The sequence below is a fragment of the Saccopteryx leptura genome, chromosome 6 (genome assembly GCF_036850995.1).
Source record: "Saccopteryx leptura isolate mSacLep1 chromosome 6, mSacLep1_pri_phased_curated, whole genome shotgun sequence".
In the NCBI taxonomy this organism is placed as follows: Eukaryota; Metazoa; Chordata; class Mammalia; order Chiroptera; family Emballonuridae; genus Saccopteryx; species Saccopteryx leptura.
The window spans coordinates 59,158,307-59,178,990 of NC_089508.1; positions in this window are offsets into that span (position 1 = coordinate 59,158,307).

The following is a 20,684-nucleotide window of genomic DNA, read 5'->3' on the forward strand; positions in this document are numbered from 1 at the left end:
TTCTTCTCCATTATTGACTTTATCTTACATGTTTTTCTTCAAAATCTCCCATTCCCTCTTTTTCTAATTACCCCAAACAAAAATGACTTTGTTCTCCTGGAACTAAGTTATCCTAGAGTAGCTACTAGATAAGAAATGGTTCCCAGGCCCTGGTGGCTGGCTAAATGGATAGAGTGTTGGCCTAGCATATGAATTCCCAGGTTCAATTCCCAGTCAGAAGACACAGGAGAAGAGACCATCTGCTTCTCCCACCTCCTTGTCCCCCTTCTCACCTCTTCCTCTCCTGTAGCCAGTGTCTCAATTGGTTTGAGCATGGCTCTGGGCACTGGGGATAGCTTGATTTGTCCAAGGGTCCAAGAACATCAGCCTCAGGTGATAAAAATAGCTTGGAACTTGAGCATCGGCCCTGTACAGGGTTGCCAAGTGAATTCTGGTCAGGGCACATGCAGGAATCTGCCTCAGTATCTCCTCTCTTCTCACTTAAAAAAAAAGGAAAGAACAAAAGAAAGAGAAAAAAGAAATTGTTCCCAAAATATGAATTTTTCTAAAATACATATATGAGTTCTAATCAAAAAAAGAAATATAAGTTTATAAAGTAAAACATAGCAAAACAAATATGTAATTATTAATTATCTACAAAGACATTACAAAAGCTCATGACATAAGGAATAAGAATTTAAAAGCCTTGTGCTCATTTGGTATTCTCTCTCTAATTTCCGCTTACTATCATCTCCTGCTAATCAAAAGGCTTGTGCTTTAAGAACAGCTTTTATAGTCTCTCATCTGTGTGGCCTACGGGTTTTGTGCCAGTTTTCCTTTCCATGGCCTCTCGTGGCTGAGGCTACTTGATTCACTGTGCAGTCAAAATTCTCCCTACTGCTTACACTGGAAAAAATCTTGATGATGTATAACTCTTGCTTTTAGCTCTCACTAAATAAACATTTCTCTTGTTAGTCTTTCTCTTTCCTGATATCAGCCAAATCAGAAAAGTCAGAGGAAAGATTAAAATAGTTTCCTTTCCCCTCATCTGCCTAATGATGCAGCACTTACAGCCCTCCAATCAGATGTAGTTGAAATAGTTTGATATAATATCTTTCCATACTTCCTCTCTTCTCTATCTTGGTATTCTATTTGCCTTTCTATTCATCGCTCTATCCTTCATTTTATCTATTCACCTAACCCACCCATCTATTTAACAACCACCCACGGTTCTTTATAGTTTCCAAACTGCTTTCATCATGGTCTTCTCACAGCAATGTACTGGATGAAGGAAGAAAAATTTCTGTATTTATGCAGCCTAGCCTCAATGAATATAAGAACAAAACTGTATTATTGCTACTCATCTTCCCTCTAATTTACTCCTTTTCTTTCAGATGCCCACGATCCATAGAATATTTACACCTGTACTTTTTTCCACATGACATGGTATGTTCTAACCTTCTAGCCATTGTTAGAAGTATAATATAGGCAACTTCTTAGAACTTACTGCTTTATCATTTTGTCCAAAGTTACACCCAAACATCCCCCAAAACCCACTTCTAGGGACTTGAAATGTTGCTGTTACTAAAAAGGCTCATGCAATCTTCAGTAAAGAAATTGAGAAAAAGTGGAATCCTATTTAGGATTTCAGTTCCTTCTGATCTCTAAGCCTCTCCTTTGTCTCAGCTATTAGTGAGTGATATCATTGATTTTGCCAAAACTAACCCCTTCCCCCTACCTTTGAGCCCACACCCACTCACCTCTACTGAGAGCTTACTTCTTAGATCTTCTGAGATTCTCTCTTCCCTTAGTTACGTCTTGAATTTGTCCTTCAGAGTTAGCCCCTTTCCTCTGGTCGGCAACACACTCAGGAGTCTCCAGCTTGAACAAATACTTTCTCTGTCAGCTCCTGCTAATATTGCCATTGCCTTCATACACACTACCTGCTACTTTTACCTGCCCACCATCTCACTCCTTTGCTCATTGAAGTCTGGCTCACACCCTCACCACTCTCCTGATTGCTTCTTTCCAGATCATTGGGGACCCATTGCAATGACCTTCTCTTAATATACACTATCCTCAACTTTTCTCTATAGTATTTAACCCCAGGTGAAGTTTGACAGAAGGAGCTATTGACGGTAAAAGCAGGGCTTGGGTAGGGAAATACCATACTTACTTATGGTGATCTAGTCCTCAGTTTTAATCCATGAACTGGACTCTTTCTATGTACTCAGAGGTGAAAATACCCTTGGGGATGGGTTGATACTCATTAAAATCCTGAAGTAATGTGGAGGGCCAAATTATTAACACAATAGTAGGAGAGCCTCTTTCCTGGTATTTAACATCCATCAAAGCTTGATTATAGTGACAATGTGCCTTGTAAGTATTAGCTGCAATGTGCTGTAGGGGAATAGACAGGCTGTGATGTTTTTAATTCATTCATTCATTCATTTATTTTATTTAGTAAGAGGAGGGAAGGCAGAAAGACTCCCTTATGTGCCCTGACCAGGATTCACCCTGCAAGCCCCCTACTGGGCGATGCGCTACCCATCTGGCACTGTTACTTTGTTGCTCAGGCATTTTTAGCACCTGAGGCTGAGGCCATGGGACCATCCTCAGCACCTGGGGCTAACTCACTTGAACCAATCAAGCCATGGCTGTTGGAGGGGGAGAAAGAGAAAGAGATAGAGAAAGGGGAGGGGGGATGGAGAAGCAGATGGTTGCTTCTTCTGTGTGCCCTGACCAGGACTTGAACTCAGGACATACACACATTGGGCCAAGCTCTACCACTGAGCCAACTAGCCAGGGCCAAGACTGTGATGTTACATAGATCTGGGCCTGAATCCATGTCATTGGCTAGTTATTTAATTTAGAGACTTATTTAGTTTCTCTAGTCCTCAGTTTTGGTATCTATAAAAATAGCTATAATACCTAGTTTGGAGGATTGTTATAAAAATTATCAATAATTTATCAACATGTCATAGTAATATCACATACAGATGCCTAATGTCATTAATATCACCAACAAACATTTGAACACTCAGGCATGCTGGGCATAGATGCTGACTGGACTACAAACTGTGACTAATGCACTGACCTTCAAGAAATCTTTAACATAGCGCCATCCAACACAGTGTAGAAACTTGCATGGGAATATGCCATGCACGGGAATATGTGTATGGGAATATGCCATACACATGCACGGAAGAAGTACTTACCTATGTGGGACTTTCCCCTCATCTTTGCTAGACTAACTCATGCCCTCCTCTATGTCTCAGGTTAGACATCACACTTTTCCTGATGTACTTGCTGCCATGTGCTCCTGTGCTTAGTGTTTTGTAGTATTCATCATGTGAATAATTGTTTAATGTCTGTTTCAGTCTCTTAGCTCCAGGAGGCCAAGGACTACCTCTGTCTTGCTCATTGTAATATTTCCATGACTAATGTAGTGCTTGGCACATAGTAGGAGCTCAAGAACCAAGCTTATTTTGAGTTGAATTAAGAACTGTAAGGAATTTGGTGGGGTTATGAGAGAATGATTGGAAATAAATGAAAAGATTGCAAAGGCAAGATAATGAAGAACCTATTTTGCTATAAGGACTTTGAATCTTATACAGTAGAGAATGGTAAACCACTGAAAGATTTTAAGCATGGGACATGATCAGATCAGGGTTTAGAAAGTTCATTCAGGTTCTAGTGTAGACTACTATAGGGTATATGTGTGGCTGGGGTGGGGGCAGCAGGTATCCAGGAGTTCAGTTAGAAAAGTATTACTACATATCAGGTGAGGAATTATAAAGACCTAAACGAAGTCATTAGCAATGAGGATGGAGCAAGAAGTTTGAAAGTTAGAATTAATGAGATAAAGTGAACAAATAGATGTGAGAAGGAATGAAGAAGAAGGAAAAGTCTCAGTTGAATTTCTAACTTGAAGCTTGTATGGTAGATGGTGGCAGAAATTCATTATAATGAAAAGATGAGCTGAGGCATCAGACAGCTAAGATGTTATATCAGGTGACATTAGCCTTAGTTTTCCTGTCTGTAAAATGAAAAGTTTAATATCTACCGTTGGGGTTAGCTGGTAGGAAATGACTGCCACCAAGCAGAGATAACTCTTACATTGGTCCATTTGTTCCCACTATCCCTATAACCATGCTCTGGCCAAAAGAATAAAAGTAGATTTGTGGAAGACAAAGAATTTGGTTTTGTGACATTTTGGTGGTAGTTATATTTTGAATATATAATAAAAGTTCTTAAAACTGAAACTGGGTCCTACTATGTTATAAGCTTCTATAGCTCTTTGTTAAGAGATTTTTCTCAGAGAAGTCATGCATTTTCCTCTCTCGTAGATGTTTTGGAACCTGTTTTGAACAGAACAAGTTGAAACAGGTTTGCCCTGTGGAATATTAAAAAGAGCTTAGAATTTGGGATCAGAGCTGAAAGAGAGGGGTTGTCTAATTCTGATTCAGATTCCTCACTGGAAAGTGGAACTGGTACTTGTTATCATTTTGGGCATCAAAGATGAAACACCTCACAGCAGGACCCCTACCAGTATGCTTGGACAACAGTCACTCGATAAATGTTGATTTGTTTCCCTTATTGTCCTAAATCACAATATATATATATTTAATTTTAAGAACCACTTAAACTCCCAAAAGCTAACCTGCAGTCAGTACACACTCTTCCAGCCAAATTTGTATTTCCTACTTTTAGCCAAATTTCTACTCCCAATGACTACAGTACTTACTCAACAGAGATTGATTATGGTAATGTGTTGAGCAAAGATGATATAAGAGGTGAAATCAAATCAAATGCCAGCTCACTAACATTTGGGCCAACTTAGAATACTAAAATAAAAATGCATGTTAGAATTCAAATTCAGTTGGACATCAGAGTAATGGGGGCATGAGAGATACTCCTGATCTCTCCCCTTGAAATTTCAACAAATTGAACAACTATAATGCAGGAATACCAGCTAGGCTTACAGACACTCTGAAAAATCCATACCCTGAATAGACTAAAGATGGGATGGGGTAAAAGGAGGGCAGAATATAAAACACATTCATGGAGAAGAGAAGAGAAAAACCTGGAGTGACTGGTTTTTTGTTTTTGTTTTTTTTTCTATGCTGTACTATGGGGAGGAGGGAAGCTCAAGCTGTCTGGATTTTGTCTGAGGGGTATGGAGAGAGAAACTCAGAGTAACTGGGTCTCCTTCTGCCAAGAGGAGGGGTGAGATAGAAGGGCAGAAGGGGTGATAAACCAAAGTGGCCTGAGCATGGGGTCACGGCCAGTGTTCTTGCAGTCTGCCTGCAGCTCACACTCAGCAGAGACAGAGAAAGCGAAAGTACAACCCCCTAGCCTCCCAGATATTGCCTCCCTTGCCCTGTGGTATGGAGAATGGTGGAGACAAACCCCACAGCTAGCTCTCCAGAGCCACTCTCTCCCCTGAAGAACAGAGGTGCTCCATGTCTGGTCCCCAGAGGTTGAGAGTGGGAAGGAACACCCAGGAGCCCGAGATCACCATAGATAGAGCTATAAAGCAGGAAAACTGAAGCTATAAAGCTGAAACCATAAGGCCCAAGCCATAAAGCCCTCACAACACGCCCCACCCACCAACTAGACTGTGGCCCTGCCACATCATTGTGATAGCAACATCTCAGTGGAAGACTGCCCAGAAACTTCACAGACCTCAAAGTTGTAATACAGTGGCACTTACTGGAAGAAACCTCTCAAAACCAAAATTTATCTTTCCTTTCTTTTTCCCCTTTCTTCCATTTTTTCTTCTTATTTTTTTCTCATTTGAATTTCATTTTCTTCAATTTTTATATTTATATTTATTTTGGGGGCTGTTTTGTTTATGATTTTTTTGTTTGCTTTCAATAATTTTTCTGTGATTTTTCTTATCATAATTTTTAATTTTTATTGTATTTTTTATTTTAATTTTTTATTTTCTTAGTGTGTTTTTTTGTTAGGGTTCTTAATAATACCACTCTCAAATGCCACCAAGGAAGAAGAAATCAAATACTATGGCTACTCAAGACAGGGATGTAGTTCAGAAAGAAAATAAAAAAATCTCCAGAAAAATATCTCAATCACATGAAAACCTCGGAGTTAAATGATAGAGAATTCAAACTTGAAGTTCTGAAAATACTCAATGAGTTGTGAGAAGACATCAATAAGCAACTAAATGAGCTCAAAAAGCAAAGTAATGAACAAAATGATTACTTCACCAAGGAGATTGAAACTTTATACACAGAGATGAAGAACTCAATACAAGGATGAAAGACTGCGGTGGCAAGTTTAGCTAATAGAACAAGCCAGATAGAGGAAAGAATCAGTGACATTGAAGACAGGCAACTAGAGATGCTACAGAGAGAAGAGGAGAGAGACTCATGAATTTAAAAAAAACAGAGAGCTCTACAAGAATTGTCTGACTCCATCAGAAAGAGCAATATAAGAATAATGGGTATATCAGAAGAAAAGAGAGGGAGAAGGGAATTGAGAGCCTATTTAAACAAATAATTAATGAGAATTTCCCAAGCCTATGGAAAGAGTTAGAGCCTCTAATCCAAGAAGCAAACAGAATGCCGAGTTACCACAACCCAAACAAAATTAATGACAGAGAAAGAATCCTTAAGTCAGCTAGGGAAAAGAAGAACATAACATATAAAGGAAAGCCCATTAGGTTATCATCAGACTTCTCAGCAGAAACTCTGCAAGTTAGAAGAGATTGGGCCCACACATTCAAAGTACTGAAAGAAAGGAATTACAAGCCAAGAATACTATATCATCAAAGTTATCCTTCAAATATGAAGGAGAAATAAAAACCTTTACAGACATAGAGAAGCTGAGGGAATACATCATCAGAAAACTCCCACTGCAGGAAATACTCAAGGGGGTTATGTGAACAGATACAAAAACTATAACAAATCAAAACTACAAGTAAAAGCAAAGGAAGATGGAGTGCAGAAATACTCATAAGACAAAGGACTTTTGTATATTTAAGCATTTTTCTATGAATAACCTAATGATAACCACCCATGAAAAAGGCACTATTGAAACACAGAGCTTAAAAAAAAAGAAACAGGGAAAAGAAGTATGGAATGCCACCAAACAAAAACAACTGACAAAAATGAAAAGAGAAGAACCAAACAAGTCACAGAGCTACCAAAACACAAAACATAAAATAGCTATAGGAAATCCTCAAGTGTCAATAATTACCCTAAATGTAAATGGACTGAACTTACCAGTAAAGAGGCATAGAATAGCAGATTGAATCAAAAAGCAAAAGCCAACCTATGCTGTCTTCAAGAGATACATCTAAACTGCAAAGACAAAAGTAAATTCAAAGTGAAAGGTTAGAAAATTATTCTCCAAGCAAATGTCCAAAAGTAAAGCAGATGTAGCCATACTCATATCTGACAATGCTGACTTCAAGACAACAAAGGTAACCAGAGACAAAGATGGACATTTTATAATGCTAAAGGAGACATTGTATCAAGAAAACATAATACTTCTTAATATGTGTATGTACTGAACCAGGGAGCACCAAAATATATAAGACATCTACTAACTGATATAAAAATAGAAGCAGACAAAAAACACAGTCATACCTGGAGATTTCAACACACCATTGACAGCTTTAAATAGATTATTTAAACAGAATATCAATAAACAAATATTGGCCTCAAATGACACTCTGGACCAAATGGATACAATAGACATTTATAGGACATTTCATCCCAGAATGTCAGATTATACATTCTTCTCCAGTGTACATGGAACATTCTCAAGGATAGACCATATGTTGGGCCACAAAACTAACATCAACAAATGCAGAAAGATTAAAATTATACCATGCCTATTTTCTGACACTAAGGCTTGGAAATTAGAATTCAACTGTAAAAAAAGGAAGTAAAGAAATTCACAAAAATGTGAAAATTAAACAACATACTTTTAAAAAATGACTGGTCAAAGAAGAAATAAAGGCAGAGATCAAAAGATATATACAAACAAATGAAAATGACAACACAACATATCAAAATTTCTGAGATGCAGCTAAAGCAGTAATAGAGGGAATTTTATATCATTACAGGTTTATATCAAGAAACAAGAGAGGCCCTGGCCGGTTGGCTCAGCGGTAGAGCGTCGGCCTGGCGTGCGGGGGACCCAGGTTCGATTCCTGGCCAGGGCACATAGGAGAAGCGCCCATTTGCTTCTCCGCCCCCCGCCCCCCTCCTTCCTCTCTGTCTCTCTCTTCCCCTCCCGCAGCCAAGGCTCCATTGGAGCAAAAATGTCCCAGGTGCTGGGGATGGCTCCTTGGCCTCTGCCCCAGGTGCTAGAGTGGCTCTGGTCACCGCAGAGCGACGCCCCGGGGGGGGGCAGAGCATTGCCCCCTGGTGGGCAGAGCATCGCCCCTGGTGGGCGTGCCGGGTGGATCCTGGTCGGGCGCATGCGGGAGTCTGTCTGACTGTCTCTCCCTGTTTCCGGCTTCAGAAAAATACAAAAAAAAAAAAAAAAAAAAAAAGAAACAAGAGAGATCCCAAGTAAACAACCTAACATCCCATCTTAAGGAACTAGAAAAGAAGAACTAAGGCAACCCAAAGTCAGAAATAGAAAGGATATAGTAAAAACTAGAGCAGAATTATGTGAAATAGAGAACAAGAAAACTATTAAGAAAATTATAGAACAAAGAGCTGGTTCTTTAAAAAGATCAATAGATTGACAAACCACTGGCTGGACTTACTAAGGATAAAAGAAGAGTACTCATATAAACAAAATCTGAAATGAAAGAAGAGAAATGACAATAGACATCATAGATATAAAAAGGTTCATAGTAGAATTTTTTTTTTATAAATTTTTATTAATGTTAATGGGATGACATTAATAATTCAGGGTACATATATTCAAAGAAAACATGTCTAGGTTATCTTGTCATTAAATTATGTTGCATACCCCTCACCCAGAGTCAGATTGTCCTCCGTCACCCTCTATCTAGTTTTCTCTGTGCCCCTCCCCCTCCCCCTAACTCTCTCCCTCCCTCCCTCCTGCGTCCTCCCTCCCCCCACCCCTGGTAACCACCACACTCTTGTCCATGTCTCTTAGTCTCGTTTTTATGTTCCACCAATGTATGGAATCATGTAGTTCTTGTTTTTTTCTGATTTACTTATTTCACTCCGTATAATGTTATCAAGATCCCACCATTTTGCTGTAAATGATCTAATGTCATCATTTCTTATGGCTGAGTAGTATTCCATAGTGTATATGTGTCACATCTTCTTTATCCAATCTTCTATTGAAGGGCTTTTTGGTTGTTTCCATGTCTTGGCCACTGTGAACAGTGCTGCTATGAACATGGGGCTACATGGGTCTTTACATATCAATGATTCTGAGGTTTTGGGGTATATACCCAGTAGAGGGATTGCTGGGTCATAAGGTAGTTCTATTTGCAGTTTTTTGAGGAACCACCATACTTTCCTCCATAGTGGCTGTACTACTTTACATTCCCACCAACAGTGTATGAGGGATCCTTTTTCTCCACAGCCTCTCCAACATTTGTTATTACCCATCTTGTTGATAATAGCTAATCTAACAGGGGTGAGGTGGTATCTCATTGTAGTTTTGATTTGCATTTCTCTAATAATCATAGTAGAATATTATGAAAGATTATATGCCACCAAATTTAACAACCTAGAGAAAATGCATAAATTCCTAAAACAATACAATCTTCCTAGACTGAGTCACGAAGAAATGGAAAACCTAAATAGACCTATAAGCAGAGAGGAAATAGAAACAACTACCATCCCCCCCCCCCCAATAAAGTCCAGGATCAGATGGCTACACTAGTGAATTCTGCCAAACGTTCAAAGATTTGGTACCTATCCTTCTCAAAATCTTCCAAAAAATAGAAGAAGAAGCAATACTTCTCAACACATTTTATGAGGCAAACGTAATCCTCATACCAAAACCTGACAAGGACAACACAAAAAAAGAAAACTATAGACCGATATCTCTAATGAATACAGATGCAAAAATTCTACACAGAATATTAGCAAATCAAGTACAATAATACATTAAAAAAATAGTACATCACAATCAAATGAGATTTATTCCAGGAACATAAGGATGGTTCAACATATGGAAATCAAACAATGTAATACACCTCATCAACAAAACAAAGAACAAAAACCATATGATCCTATCAATACATGTAGAAAAGGCATTCGATAAGATACAACATCCCTTTATGTTTAAAACACTCAGTAAAATTGGAATAGAAATAAAGTACCTCAACATAATAAAGGCCATATATGACAAACCATTAGCTAATATCATACTAAATGGTGAAAAATATGAAGGCTTTCCTCTAAAATCAGGAACAAGACAAGGTTGCCCACTCTCTCCACTCTTAGTCAGCATAGTTCTGGAAATTTTAGCTAGAGCGATTAGGCAAGAAAAAGAAATAAAAGGTATCCATATCGGGAAAGAAGAAGTAAAGGTATTACTTTTTGCAGATGACATGATTTTTTATATAAAAAACCCCAAAGACTTACCAAAAAACTATTAGAAACAATAAATCAATACAGTAAGTTCGCAGGATACAAGATCAATATAGGAAACTCTATTGCTCTTCTATACACCAACGTGCAACTTTGGAAAATAAACTAAAAAATAAATTTCTTTTACAGTTGCAACAAAAAAATAAAATAAAATACCTAGGAATAAACTTAACAAAGGATTTTAAGGACCTATATACTGTAAAACTGTAAAAAATTATTGAAAGAAATTGAAATAGATGCAATAAAATGGAAAAATATATCATGTTCATGGATTAGAAGAATCAATATAGTTAGAATGGCCATATTACCCAAAGCAATATACAGATTTAATTCAATCCCCATCAAAATCCCAATATCATCTTTTAGACCAAAAAATTACCAGGTTTGTATGGAACCATAAAAAAACCTGAATAGTCAAAGTAATCCTGACAAAAAAGAATGAAGACAGAGGTATCACATTACCTGATTTCAAATTATACTATTGAGCCACAATAATAAAAACAGCATGGTATTGGCAGAAAAACAGACAAACAGACCAATGGAACAGAATCAAGAGCTCATAAATAAAACCACATATATATAAACAAATCATCTTCAACAAAGGAGCTAAAAAACACACAATGGAGAAAAGAAAGCCTCTTCATTAAATCGTGCTGGGAAAATTGGAAAGCCACATGCAAAAGAATAAAATTTGACTACAGTTTGTCCCCCTGTACAAAAAATAATTCAATGAATATATGTATCCTGATTTATTGATGTTGCCCCATTAAAAAAGTAAAATTATTTTAAAAAATAATAATAATTCAAAATGGATGAAAGAGCTAAATATAAGATCTGAAACAATAAATTACATAAAAGAAAACATAGGTATTAAGCTAATGCCCATAGAGAACAGTTTATGAATTTGACCCAAAGGCAAAAATAAATGAATGGGACTATATCGAAATAAAAAGCTTCTGCATAGCAAAAGAAACTGACAACAAAACAAATAGGCAGCCACCTAAATGGGAGATGATATTTGCAAACAGCTCTGATAAGGAATTAATATCCAAAATATATATATAAAGAGCTCACAAAGTTCAGCAACAAACAAGTAAACAATCCAGTTAAAAAATAGGGAGAGTACCTGAACAGACACTTCTCCCATGAGGACATACAAATGGCCAACAGATATATGAAAAGAGCTTATCTTTACTAGCTATTAGAGAAATACAAATCAAAACTACAATGAGATACCACCTCACACCTGTTAGATTGGCTCTTATCAACAAGACGGGTAATAACAAGTGTTAGAGAGGCAGTGGTGAAAAAGGAACCCTAATTATCTGCCGGTGAGAATGCAAATTAGTACAACCATTATGGAAGAAAGTATGGTGGTTCCTCAAGAAATTAAGAATAGAACTACCATATGACCCAGCAATCCCCTGTACTGGGTATCTACCCCCAAAACTCGAAAACATTGGTATGTAAAGACACATGCACCCCATGTTTATCACAGCATTATTTGCAGTGGCCAAGACATGGAAACAACCAAAGTGTCACTTGATAGAGGATTGAATAAAGAAGAAGTGGTACATATATAATACAATGTAATACTACTCAGCCATAAGAAATGATGACATAGTGATATTTATGACAACATGGGTGGACCTTGAGAACATTATACTGAGTGAAATAAGTAAATCAGAAAAAGCTAAGAACTGTATGACTTCACACAAAGGTGGGATGTAAAACTGAGACTCATGGACATAGATAAGAGTGAAGTGGTTACCAGGGGGAAGGGGATGTGGGGGAGGCAGATGGTGGAAGTTGGTGGGAGAAGAGTGTAAAGAGGGACAAATATAAAGTGATGGAAAATGATTTGACTTTGGGTGACAGGTATACAATATAATGAACAGTTCAGATGCTATAGAAATGTTTACCTGAAACCTATATACTCTTATTGATCAGTGTCACCATGTTAAAGTTAATTTTCTAAATAAAATTTAAAAATTAAAAAAACAGTCCTTTTAATAAACAGATTAAATTCAGTAACTTTGAAGAAAACTAACTTTAAAAATAAATCTAAGATAGGCCCTGGTCATTTAGCTCAGTTGGTTAAGAGCAACAAGGTTGCGGGTTCAATCCCCAGTCAGGGCACACACAGAAGCAACCAAAAAATGCACAACTGAGTGGAACAACAAATGCTTCCCTTCCTCTCAGTCTCTCTAAATAATCAATAGCAGTTAAGCCCTGGCTGGATAGCTCTGGAGCGTCATTTGGACCATGGAGGTTGCTGGTTCCATTCCCTGGTCAGGGCACATACAGGAGCAGTTCAATGTTTCTCTCTCTCTCTCTCTCTCTCTTTGTCTCTCTCTCTCTCCCTGCCTCTCTCAAAACAAGCAAGCAAGCAAACAAACAAATAAATCTAAAACTGTATTCTGTGAAAAGACATTCTTGGTTTGAAAGGGGATAAAAGGCCTAATTTTCTCAGTCCTGTCAGTAGTAACATAATATTGCAGTTGCCATTTTTATGAACTGACGTGATTCTGACATAATAGATGTGATCTGGAGAAAGATTCTCTAAAACCAAAGCTGGAAACTCTGTCATGGCAATTTTAGAGGATGTATCAGAAATGGCGATATAATTTGACTTTGTGATATAAAATAATGGAATAGCTTTGGGAGTAAATTAAGTCAATATATAACATTACACCCTCATTCTATTTCACTACTATTTACTTTCTTTATGATTAAGGTGGCCTACAGGCCTGGGGCTTTCTGGTTTTAGCACTAAACTTTCCCTCAGTCCCAGGCAAACAGAAATGATTAGTCACCCTAGCTATCAAGTGTCAATGCCTCTTAAAAAGCATTATCCAAAATTGGGGGTGGTGGTGATAGAATGACACGTAATGTTTGTTCTCTTAGACAGGTGGGGTCGTGATGTATTTGTCATTTGAATTTGGCAGTTGATATCAAAATAGATAACATAATATTTTCTTTTCAAATCTAAATATTTCTGATTTTGAATCAGGGGCCTACTTAGACGAGCTGACCTTACAACTCTTTCTCCCTTGCCACCCTCTTGTTTTATGATCTCATTTCTCATGAAGTGTGGTCCAGGATATAAACTCAACAAAGCAACTGAGGTGGGGGGATCCTTAAAATGCTTTGTTCATGGAATGAGAAAACCAACATCACAGGCAGTTCGAGTCTTTAATTATTGGCTAAACTTGCTGCATGCACCTCATCAAACCTGAGACCTTGAAAGCAACAAGCTTAATCAGGCACTAGAGAGACCTCTTCAATTTGGCAACAGAGTGGTCAGATCACCTTTGCTGGTAAATTCCTCAAACTGAGACTCTTGTCCCCATCCATGTTTGCTCTGAGTCCCAGTGGCAATCCTCTCCCCGACTGCCGGTCACTTGGCTCCGGTGTGAGTCCCTAGTAGGTCCTCGGTTCAAAGCTGCCGCCAGCGGGACCTCACAGGGGTTTATGGTCAGCACTGCTGGCTTGCCTGTTCTTCCCAGCTGTTGAAGCAGCGCTAGGGGCAAAAGGTGACTAGGTCACTTCTACTCCACCTGCTTCTGTTGTTGTTTCTTTTAAGTCCTTTTAAATGGACTTTTAAGTGTGAACTTTGCAACCACGTCCGTCCCGGCCAAAGAACAACCTCAGAGGCTGCTGCAGACTGTTCAAAGAGAGGGGCTGGGTGGGAACCCCAGACTCCCCTGACTTCTGTTCCCGAGCTCTCACTGACCTGGTGACCAGGTGGTTAGAGCCAGTGTGAACTGCGTGGACTCGCCAGTGTGTTTCTTTGCCCAAAGGCTGCAGGAGGTTGGCAGCAGGAACCAGTGAAAGCTGAATTTTTCCAGGCCAGCAATGGATTGGAAAGTCAGAAATTTCTCTTGGCCTTCTATTTAAAATTCTAAAGCTGAGGCGGACTTTTGAAATCAGCCTGCCAGAAAAATAGAAATTAGTGGTCTATATTGCTGTGTCACAGATTACCCCTTCTATAGAGAATACTGAGATGGTATAGTGACTCTAAAAGGGAAAATAAATTAGTCTACCTGGGTTCAGTTATTAGATGTGACCCCCCACTTATTACCTGTGACCTTGTACTTCTTTCTGTGCCTCTGCTTTTCCATCTGTAAAATAGGGATGACAATAGTACCTAATTTAGAAGGTGATGTTCGAAGACCAAATGAGTCAATATCTAGAAAGCTCTTAGAACAGTGCCTGACATAAAGTAAAAGCTACATAAGTCTTAACTGAAATTAGTATTATTGGTTACAAATCTAGTGGCCAATCAAATAATTTGATTTGGGCCTTAGTTCTTGGTATGTTTGTAAGATTTGCCATTATTGACCAATGTTATTGCAATGGGCTGAATGTCTGTGGCACCCCAAATTCATATGTTAAAATCCTAAACCCTACTGTGATAGTATTAGGAGGTGGGATCTTTGGGATATGATTAGGTCATGAGGGTGGAGCCCTTGTGAATGGGATTAATGACCTTATAAAAGGAACTCCAGAGAACTCTTCCACTCTCAGTCATGTGATGGTATAAACAGAAGTCAGTAGTCTGCAATCCAGAATAGGGTTCTTGCTAGAGCCTGGTCATGCGGGCACCCTGATCTTGAACTTCCAGCCTCCAGAACTGTGAGTAATATATTTTTGTTGTTTATAAGTCTTTGGTACTTTATAGTAGCCTGAACAGACTATGAGAGTTGCTAATATTTTTAGTCTACTTATCATGTTCTAAAAAACATTTTACATATATTATCTGATTTGGGCTTTATAAAACCCAGTGAAATTGGTGCTGTCATTATCTCCATTCCACCGAGGAGGAAACTGAGGCTCAGCCAGGCTAACTGTAATGTCCCAGTTTGTCAGCTAGTAAATGACAGAGCTGGGACTCACACTCAGCTGGGGTTTTTAGGTATGAGTTGACGCCTTAAGGGGTTGAGACTTTAGAGCAGGGGTCCCCAAACTACAGCCCACAGGCCACATGCGGCCCCCTGAGGCCATTTATCCAGCCCCACCGCACTTCCAGAAGGGGAACCTCTTTCATTGGTGGTCAGTACTGGAGTTCTGTATGTGGTGGCGCCGTAAAGCGCGGCGTTGCTCACATACAGTACTACTTCCGGTGACACGGGATACATGCGTCACGGCTCCAGAAGCACGTCATATCACTTGTTATGGCTAGCAGTGACAAATATGGAACTGGACATTGACCATCTCATTAGCCAAAAGCAGGCCCATAGTTCCCATTGAAATACTGGTCAGTTTGTTGATTTAAATTTACTTGTTCTTTATTTTAAATATTGTATTTGTTCCCGTTTTGTTTTGTTTTTTTTACTTTAAAATAAGATATGTGCAGTGTGCATAGGGATTTGTTCATAGGTTTTTTTATAGTCTGGCCCTCCAACGGTCTGAGGGACAGTGAACTGGCCCCCTGTGTAAAAAGTTTGGGGACCCCTGCTTTAGAGGATATTAGGATGGGGTGAATTGTTTTGCATGTGGGATGAATGTGATTCTCTGATGGCTAACTCACATGGTAGATTCAGGTCCCAATCCCTAGAACCTGTAAATGTTACCTCATGTGGCTTAAAAAAAATATTGTTGTTGTGATTAAATTAAGGCTCTTGAGATCAGGATTAACTTGAATTATCCAGATGGGCCCTAAATGCAATTATATGTATCTTTATAAGAGGAAAGCAGATTTGCACACAGAAGAAGAGGAGGAGCAATGTAACCACAGATGGGAGGGGAGTGATTGCTGGGAAGCCAAAAATGTCAGCAGCCAGCAGAGGCTGGAAGGGGCAAGAGACAGATTCTCTTCCGGAGCCTCTTGAGAGAGTGTGTCCCTGCAATAACCTTGGCTTTCTTTCCCAGTGATACTGAGTTCAGACTTCTAGCCTCTAGAAGTGAGAGTAAATTTATGTTGTTTTAAGCCACTGAGTTTGTGGTAATTTGTTACCGTGGCCCCAAGAAATATCATGGATCTCTGCTTTTTTATATAATGCCAAGGCTGTGGATGTTGAGTCAAGGTTCCTCCATCTGCACAGTTGGATCTCTGCCTGTAATTCTGGTGTGAATTTCTAGCTAGCTGTCCTCACCTGTTTGTCATTCACCTTAAATTAAATGTATCAGAAAGACGGCTCATTCAATTCTCTCTGCAAACTTGCTTCCCATCCTGTGCACCCAGTGTGGGTACTGCCACCACCAGCCTCTCTGTTGCTTTGGCACCATGTGACTCTTCACTGTATTTCCCACCTTGCCCCCACCTTCCATCTGAGGCCTTGAGTGCGGGAGCTTTAGGAGGAGTAGAGGGGATAAGTGTACTCAAAGTTGAAGCCTTCCCCACTGCCACAGAAAGCTACTGCTTTTTGGAAATACCTGATTCGTCAATTCAAGTTCTATGAGAAATATCATTTGATATCTACTTAAAACGTGGAAAAAGAAATGAAAGCAGATTTATGACTGAATTACACACCTTGTGCCTCAAATAGAAGACACATATTTTCATGGGAGCTGGAACATGGAGAGCTGCTTGGAATGGAAAACCTGACAGCTTACTGCATCTGGCCAAAGGGCAGCTGGGAAAAGCTGTAGGCAGAGGCCCTGACTCAGAAAACAGCAGTAGGAAGTTTGAAGGGAAAGGCAGGCCATATCTGCAAAGCCAGAAACTACTCCTCTCTGTACAATTAGGAGACATTCCTTCCTTTGCACATATGAGTAAACCCAATTTCAGGGAGGTTAAGACACGTGCCTGAAGTCACACAGCTAGGAAGTGATGGCTCTTAGATTTGAATCTGGATCTTGCTCTTCCCAAGGCCTCTGGGTTTAAACTTGTAGTTGGTCATTCTATTTTCATCCTACCCACTATTTCTCAAACTTTGGTATGTGAAGAATCACCTGAATGTCTTGTTAAGGATGCCAGTTCTTAGGTCTAGCTGCTGAGAATTGATACAGCAAGCCCAGAGTGGGGCCCAGACACTTGTGTGTTTGTGTGTTTGTTTTGTGTGTGTTTTAAATAAGCATCCCAGATGATTCTCGTGCAAGCAGGATACAGACCACACTGAAAACCCTGACCTACGTTTTATACAGAATTTAGCATGGGAAAGACACCCTTGGCTTTTGAAATAGTTGGAGACAAAAGAAAAAGCTTATGCCCCACTTTCCAAAGAGAGATTTTGGGGCTAAGGCTGGCTACAAAGTTTGGAGGACCGGGCTCCTGTCGGCATTCCAGCGAGATCGTGCCAGGGGCAGGAGCAGCTGACGGTACTATGGGAAGCACCTGGCTCCTTGCCAACCCCTAAAAAACCCAGAGCCCACATTCTGCAGAGAGTGGGCGAAATGGTTTTTAACATTGCCAAGAGGACCCAATTTTAGGGTCAGATTTTGCAAGAATAGCCAAATGCTGCTGCGGTGGCTGTCGGCTTTGTCCCTTTGCAGCCTGCCTGAAAGAGATCATTAAAAACTCACTTATCTGTTGATCTGGCTCTGAGCTGCGGGACGCCTTCTGCTACTGAAGCCCATAATGGCAGCTTTGAAGTCCAGCGCAAGTGTGAATTTATTGTTTTGTAAAGACCAGATTCCTGAACAGGTCATAAATAACCTTGTTAGACAAAGGCTTCTGGGGAAATCTAATGTGTTGAAATCCTTCAGTGGGTGATTACCCTAACACATTGCTGGCAGAGCAAATAACTGGCACACACCCCAAAACCCAACAGCTTCCAAACTCCAGAGAAGCTGCAGCGAGGCTAGGCTTTGAAGTCCTAGCTAACCTTTATCCCTAGGTGAGAAAGAGAAAGAAAAAAAAGAGAGAAAAGTAAATTTAAAAATAAAAATTGGCTTCCCATTCCTGATTTGTTTAGGAGAAGTCTATTTGGGGAATCCAATGAAATATAGCTAATTACCATTTAAATGGATCTTGGTGGCACTGTTCTTTAAGGTCACGAGAAGATCCCTTTTCATGGTTGGTTGTCTTTCCTGTGCTCACACCTTTCCTCGCTGACCTTCCCAGGGCTGTAGCTGACACAATTAGCCTTTTGACACTGTCACTGATGGGTCATTATTGGATACCTGTGGCCACCTCTCCCTCTTCTCTCCAGACCTAGTATGAAATAAGAGCCTCTGTTAGAAACCTTGTCATCTTCTCTTCCTTCCTTCAATCGTTTTTGGTAATTCTATCTAGATGGAGAGCCCCGAGTAAACTTAAAATGCAAACTGAACAGAACAATCAGGTCAACATCTGGATTTAGAGTAATATTTTAAAATGTGATGAAAAAAGGGATATATGCTCATTGTAGGAAACTTAGGTAACACAGAAGATACACACAGAGAAAAAGAAAAACCACCCCAAATCCATGAACCAGAAAGAGTCACTATTTACATTTTAGCTTAAAAAATGGGCTTATACTGGATATATTGTTTTGTAACCTGCTTTTCCTTGCAGCTAGATAGCACAGACGTTTGCTCATGTGATTGAAAATTCATCGACAACCTCTTTTGCAATGACTGCAAAATGGAAATACCCCTAAGTTTGTTGGTGAGAAGAAAGTATCGGTAATTCTCAAGTATTTACTTGGTAAAAGGATGTGGAAGATAAGCGCCTTTCTCTCTGTGGGACAAAAGCATCATTCATTTATTTGTTCACCAAATACTTATTGCACCTTCTATGTGTCAGACGTTCATGATGTTAGGGAGACAGACTGAAAAGAAAAAAAAAAAACCCTGCCCTTCATAGAACTCCATGGGAGTGTGAGAGCACACTTTAAAAATTGGTAAATTACTGTTTTAAAACTGTGGCTATTTGGTTACATACAGCAAACTCCCATTAAATAAAGGTCACTGATGTTATATAAAATCCTCAGGAATTAATGTTAGTTACCATAAAATACTATGGTTTTTATTTATGCTTCATCTAGTGCGGGACCTGTTACATAGTGTCTGCTGAATAAATAATGGTTAGATGCACAATGTACACGTTGGTGTGTAAAACATAATCGAAGTTGGTTTGCTTATCAAAAGTTAGGATTTCTTCCTGGAATTCAAGAACAGAAATAAAGCTAACTGCCATGGTAGCTCTTTTCTCCTTGGACATCTGTCCTTGTAGTCGAGGGCAGATGGAACCAGGCTTGTTAAGAGTCCCCTCCAAGCCTCCGTTTTCTCCTTGTGGGCAGAGAGTGCAGCGCTCAAGTTCAAGAGCCATTCGTATCATGGCTCTGCAACATGCCCTCTGGAAAGGTAGGGGCTGGGGACCGCTCTGCACTGTTCAGACACTTCACAGGTGAGGAGAGAGCATTGACTTATTAATCTCAGCAGCAAAGGCAACAGTTCTTGGCAGAGAATTGTGGGCTTTAGGAGAATGAATTAAAATATGTGCTGTCCAAGAGCAAGACACAGGCTTGATGTATGTGATATTCAGAGACTCAGAAACTAGAAAAAGCAGACATTAGATCAAGTTCTTTTTGCCTATTTGATTTGTGTCTGATGCCTACATTTTGACAGATAATTAGCAGGTCATATAGAGTACCTGGAAGGCACTGAAATATTACAACTTATGGGTAGCTGGCCCTGGATGGCAGACTGTATGTTAAGAGTCATCCTGAAGTTGGATTGCCAGATTTCTGACGCTCGCAAAAAATGATCATAGAAAATGTCTGAATTTGCTTTAAGGCAGGATCTAATAATACATGTGCATTGTGGGAACTGGAGTAGTAAATCTGTTATTTTTGCTAAGGATTAACAAACTCTGAGAGCAGAATGAGATGAGAGGGTGGGTTTGCTGAATTACAGAGGGTGGTGTAACATATGTAAATGTCACTGAAAGAAATGTTAATGAAGTGGAGCTGGTTTCTAAAGGTGAGGGGCGTTTGGCCTTCAGAAGGGATGTGAAAGAGCTGGCTAATGGTTTGATGGTCCAGGTTTCTTTTATAGAAGAGAGAGACCCAGTGAGGGTTCATTTCAGGTCAGTTCTATGTCAGCTCTCCCCTGACTTTTGTGCAATATTGGGCAATAATAACCACTTACTATATATCAATGGGGAAGGGGTACTGCAAGTGAGTGTGAGAACTGGAATTCAGGCCCGGGGCTCAGACTGCAATCCCCTTGCTCTGTACCCAGCTGTCTGGGGGCAGACCCTGGCATCGTAGATCCGGG